Genomic DNA, 6,000 nt, shown 5'->3' on the forward strand with positions numbered 1-6,000 from the left:
TAGTAGTAGCAGTAGTAGTAGTAGTATTACTCCAGTATCACATTCATATATTGCACTATGATCCTTGGGTACAAATTTGAATAAAAAAGGTCAACTTTGCAGATGAATGTCAAACTGAATATGTAATGTGGATATTTCCTATGAGCATCATCATCATCTGATATGCAGTGGTGAGTCAGTTATCCTTGCAACTCTGACTAAGTTTGATGCTGTAATCGAGCCCACATGTGACGCAGAAAACCATGTCTTCTTGTGAGGAACAGTGAATGGTGATTAGTCTATAAACCCAGAGGAAAAAGGAAAAACAAAACAGCTGCTGGCAAGCTGAAAACCAGAAGATTAAAGTCCTTTCTGTGCAAACAGAACAGCCAGCAAAGCTGTGTAGTGGAAGACGATGAACTGAAGTGCATGGGCTCTGTGGATATATTAGGTTACAGTGCTATTTCAAATTACCTTATGAAACACAACCAGTAGGGAGTACATGTAGAGGTGAAATGCTTCTGTCAGCTCGAAATTCTTTCTCGCTATTGACCACTCTGGCTGGCTGTAACAAAGTTTTTGCCTACATTTTATTTTAAATTAAGCTTGATATGGCTGACTGCAAAATGAAAGCACAGAGCACTCAGAGCATATACCTCTGCCAAGGCTGCTCAATTCTCTGATATTTTAATAGTATAAAACATTGAGATTTTTTTAAAAACCTACACCTAAATCCAGGCTTGAGTCAACAAAGACAGGGTGATCAACAGTCTGAATCAAGTCTCAACAATCTCAAGGCTGATGTTTGAAAAGAATCCGGTATAAAACTCATTACCACTCAGGCAAAATCAATACAAGAAAATTCACATATGTGATTCATATGTTACGTATCTAATTTCTACAGCACTGTACAGCTCAGTGTTGGCTTATGAAGCTGAACAGCAGAGAGACTTGAGACTTGTGGTGATGATGTCATCCAGAGATAAATCCTCCACAGACGGTGAATAATAGAACAACTCGTTGGACAATATGACAGCAGGCACAGTGATCTTACTGGTGATTCATAGCAACCCAGCCTACATCCACATATAAACAATTTGGACGCAAACTCTCAAATATGGGGAGTGTACAAGCAGGTAATGTAGCATCAATCAGTGATTCAAGAAGATAATTCTGCTTCAAATAAGTCACACAACAACACAGATAAACTAACCAATCAGTAGTTGACTGACAACTCCTGTGAGGTAAAATTACTGATTTTGCCAATGGTTGACCAACAGAGAGCAATTTTGGCTTACACAACAGCAGTTTTCTGTTAGAAAAGGCTGTCTGACAGCTAGGTCAAGTGGTGAAAGTGGTGAAAATATTCTTATTGAAATAGATTTTTCTTTTCCACAAGCCTTTTTTTTTAATGGCTAAGGATTGCTTTCCTGCTCACCCTGTGGACAGCAGTTCATTGCTTAACTTCTTTGCTGGTTCTTTGCTGACTATGAATAAGTACCTTAGACAAACCCAAAACAAACTATCTCTTTAAGTCTCAGTGCTCTGATTTCCACCTTACAAAGACAGACCATGTTTGTAGATACTAAGTAAGTCCAAAATATTGATCAAACAATCAGTTGTTTCAGGCCTGTCACAATAATGATATTATCAACTTATCGTACAAGACATGACCTCAATCATTTCTGCAGACCTCAATATTGCCAATTGTGTTTACATACAGTGCTTGTTTGTTTACATAAAAATGTCACCAAGATTTAAGGCAATATGATGCGAGAATAAAGAGCAGTGGTCAGCTCTTCTATTTTAAATGAAAGCAACTCACAACTTCACAGGTAAAGCTCCTCATCTGTAATTCTTTAGCATGCATTTTCCTGTTAACACACCACAACAGTGTGGCTCACAGCTGGTCCTCTACATGCTAAATCCTGTGTTGAACAGAAATTTCCTCGCTCTAATTGCTCACACAAAGCTTTTCTACAGTGATACAGTTGTCTGTAACGACACTGCAGCACCACTTATCTTACAAAAGCCTCCTCATAAATCATTGTTTCAATTGCCTTTTTTGCCTTTCTAGCAATTTTATGCAACATGAAAATCAACACCCACCCTGCAGCCCTATCTATGGGTTTAATTATCTTGGAATCTTATGTTTTTGCCAAAGGACATAATAGTATGTTATTATATACATCCACCCACACCAATGTTATGAACAGAATAGAAAATGTTAATGTTTGGTATGTGAAATCCATAGCTTACAGAGCAAAGCTTTTAAGAAGATATTTACATGATATTATTACATAATGGATAACTGATTTCCCTGTGGCACTCCAATCCACGATGCTAAAGCAAACTCATTTCTGCTGAAAGAATATTTTTGTTTAGCTCAACCAAGTAACAAGTACATTGAGATCAATTGTCTTGACATGCTAATGATTTAATCATAGGTTTCTCAATAGTTATTATTATATATAATTTATCTTTCATAATTTGTGCAGCAGGGATGGAGGCTGTTGCCCTGTTCTGTTTCCTCCCCCAGAGTCCAATTTAGTATCCTCCTGCTGCAGCATGAATAAAATCCCAGCAGGCTACAGGGAGGGTGTTTGTCCTTCAGTGCAGGTGCTAACCAGAAAACTATCCCAGGCTATACAGAGATGGTGAGACAACGGAGGGGAGTCAAAGAGACATGCACAGGAGGACAGTGCAGAGGAAGTGAGGACATAGGAGGAGGAAATGAAAACTTGGCATCCCCACTTTCTACACAGCAGCGAGTCAACATGCTGGGTGCGTCCTCCAAGGCCTTATAGGTTTCTATCATGGCTCTCCAGGGGCCCTTCACTTTCACTAATAGCCATGCATTACTCTCCTCTATCTGCCCTCATCCTCTATAGCAGTGGTCATCCTCAGTTGTGACACAGCCATTGTTCTCCCTCTCTTTCTGTCTGCTTTCTACTCCCCACTGTACAAGCCCCATCTTCCATCATTATTCTGTCGCACTGTTATCCTCTTTGTTTGCATTAGTTTTACTGATTTTCCCATATTTCATCGGCTTTCCTTTTGTTGTCACACAACACATCTCCACGGACACACTAGTAATTCAAATTCACAGTAGCAGATCATAAAGGCTAAGATAGTATCTTTTGTTTTTGGCTACATGGTTTGTGATTATGAAAGTTTTTTTAAAGCAGTTCAAGGAAAAGGTTGAAATTAAATGTATTTTTAATCTCAGCAATCTGCTCTCCAGACACTTACTTTTGATTTCAGTTTAGTGAAACAGAATTATAGGCTATATTTTATTTTCTGTCATATTGAGCCAATGATCATAGATTACTGAGGTGACCTGATCGTATCATGTAAATCTAAGGCTGAATGGTATGAAAATGTCACGATTATAGTGACCAAAATTATCACAGTTACCAGTATTATGGCGGCTTTGCTATAATTAAAATGTGCTTGAAATGTTCAAAAAGTACTCATACAGTGAAATTATTTCAACAAGTTCTATGCTGAAAAACTCTCTATGACATGAAATGGCATCCTTTGCGTAATCAAACATATTTCTTATGATAATTAAAATTTGAAATGTTAATGCAAGTAATCTGGACTTTTTATATGGTTTATTGAAAAACTAGCAATGGTTTAATTCTTAGTTGAATCATTTCAAACATAGGCAAAATTAACTGCACAATGTGGCAAAAAAAAAAATACTGTGATTATTTTTGACAGATATTGTGATATGATTCATGATTCATGATCATTTGTGCATTACAGTTTTCATTTTCATGATGATGTGACATTTGCTGTGGTCCGTACCAAACAAACATTTTTTTGGATCTGAAGAATAAGATTTCAATAGGTTAGGGCATCTCTGCAGCACTACAGTACATTTTTCCTTCATCATAAAGTTGCAGCTTCTGAGATTTATATATTGCTCTTGGCCACACTGCAATCTCAATATTTCGATTAACTGTGCAGCCCTACTACTATCCAAATATTTACTTTCATTTTAGTGGAACAGATTTCTTCTTGTTTTATTTGTATTTTTCTGGTCTGTTACAAAGAGCCACTGATCATAGATTTCTCAGGTAACCTGATCATATCATGTTGAATCATTAGAAATGTAGCCAAATATTGAATGGAAGTCTTCCAGATTTAAATCTTAATATATCATTTTACACCAATTTTATTAACCTAATGCAGCTCATCATTTGTAGTGTAAATCACAAGTTTCATCACAATACAATATTATATTGGTTCTTTAGACAACGATACAATATTTTCCGATATCACAAAGTCTGCCATCAAACGATTTTGATTCCATTCCATTCAGGGGACCGTGATCATTATCCAATGACATCACATATTCATTAAACACACTCAGTTACATTTATGTAAACTCACATAAAGCATCTAAATTATAATTAAACAATTTTATGACTGAACTTTTACCAGATATTTATGACAGACATTTCACGTGAATTTCAAAATAAAGGTGTATCTTTAAGATGATGATATAGATATTTTCACTTTGCATTGATAATATTATAATATGTATATACATAAACACTGGTTTGATGTATCATAACACCCCTACTAAACATGTAATGCACAGGTACTGCACTGTGGGCTGGAATAAACTCCAGGGACTCTGTTGTTGTTTGGAAAGAAAATAAGACTTGAACTGTAAACATCAGACAGCCTAAAGGTATCATAAAAGTGGACGATGGATGATGAAATGCATTCTGCATGACTGGCCGAGGGCAGATGCTAAGGACATAGCACTGAATGATGCAAAGCAGACCCTTTGAGCCTGTCTCCTGCTACCCTGTGAACAATGGACAGCCAGACACAACGCCTGGCTGTCAGCAGCTTCCCTCCCCTGTGACCGGGACTGGCACAGAGTGGTACACAGCAGGCACTAAAGGATACACAAGTCTTTTACCAAATATACCTACAAGCCTCGCACAACCTTTAGGTCAACTTGAGACCAGTATTTTCAGCAGGAGGCTAGAGCACCTTTCACTGTTTTCAACTTCAATCTTGTTCCTGGCACCATTCAACTGAATATGTCATTCAAATGTTAGACAAGTATGGGGTAATATATATTGAAGAAAATGAGTAGATATCATCGTTGAATGAGCCATTTCCACAAAGAGAACTCAGAGCAGCCTGCACATGCCCGAGGTGCCGTTTACTAAAACGATGCAGGAAAGGAATTGGACCATTAAGGACATCTAAAAATTAATGACCTTCCGCATCTCATGAGACTCTACAGGCCTATGGCAATATAACTACAATCGATTATTTTAGGCGTAGACTAGCCTGCGCATAGATGAATCACCGGAAATTTTAGCATTAGGTGTGAACACATTTAAGCTTCAATTTTTTAGCCGAGTTGTCCAGGATTATTTATAGTCCAAATTATCGTTTAGACTTTTAAAGCAAGAAACGTTTTCGGTCAAAGATCAGAGCCCCGTTGTTAACACTGATGCTGCTGTGGACTGATCCACAGGCAGAGATCAGCATCCGTCCACCGCTCCTCCGGATGACTACTAAGGACTACTACAGCCCCGCTGACACAGCGGGGTTCATCGATGTTTACCCGTGATTAACTGTCTCCTTATGACATTTTAATAAAGCTATGTCTTACCTGAAGAATGTCATATGCTGATCAAGTCACCTCCACTTGAGATTTGTGAGGGATGGGGGTGGCTGGTCGAGCATCACTCAGTGTGTGCCTCAGCGACAGAAAGCGTACGGAGCACAGCGCCTGCTTGCCTGCCTGACAGCGGCGCCCCGGAACGAGCATAACATAAGACGAGCCCACTGCAGTTGTCTGGTCCGTGAATGCACCACACCGAGACCGAGCCAGCTACCCCACCCGAGCAGCGCGAGCCCAACCGTTACCTAGACAAAGAGTAATCTGTTACCGCCGTTACAACATTCATTACACCGTATGAAAATATAGCTACTAGAATCAAATATCCAAAGTAACAACCAAACACTACATGGTTTCCGAGC

The 6,000-nt window shown here is 38.7% G+C and overlaps 1 protein-coding gene across 2 annotated transcripts in view; it reads right to left on the reverse strand.

The window, feature by feature from the left end:
* Positions 1 to 5,781, reverse strand: part of apba2b (amyloid beta (A4) precursor protein-binding, family A, member 2b) — an 89,931-nt gene extending 84,150 nt beyond the window's left edge. For both annotated transcript variants that reach the window (XM_084716355.1, XM_084716340.1), the window contains exon 1: positions 5,630 to 5,781. The gene's annotated coding sequence lies outside the window, so the exon portion shown is untranslated. The remainder of the gene's footprint in view (positions 1 to 5,629) is intronic.
* Positions 5,782 to 6,000: the final 219 nt, after the last annotated feature.

This window comes from Lutjanus erythropterus, chromosome 1 (assembly GCF_056507025.1).
Source record: "Lutjanus erythropterus isolate fLutEry1 chromosome 1, fLutEry1.hap2, whole genome shotgun sequence".
NCBI classification, from domain to species: Eukaryota; Metazoa; Chordata; class Actinopteri; order Lutjaniformes; family Lutjanidae; genus Lutjanus; species Lutjanus erythropterus.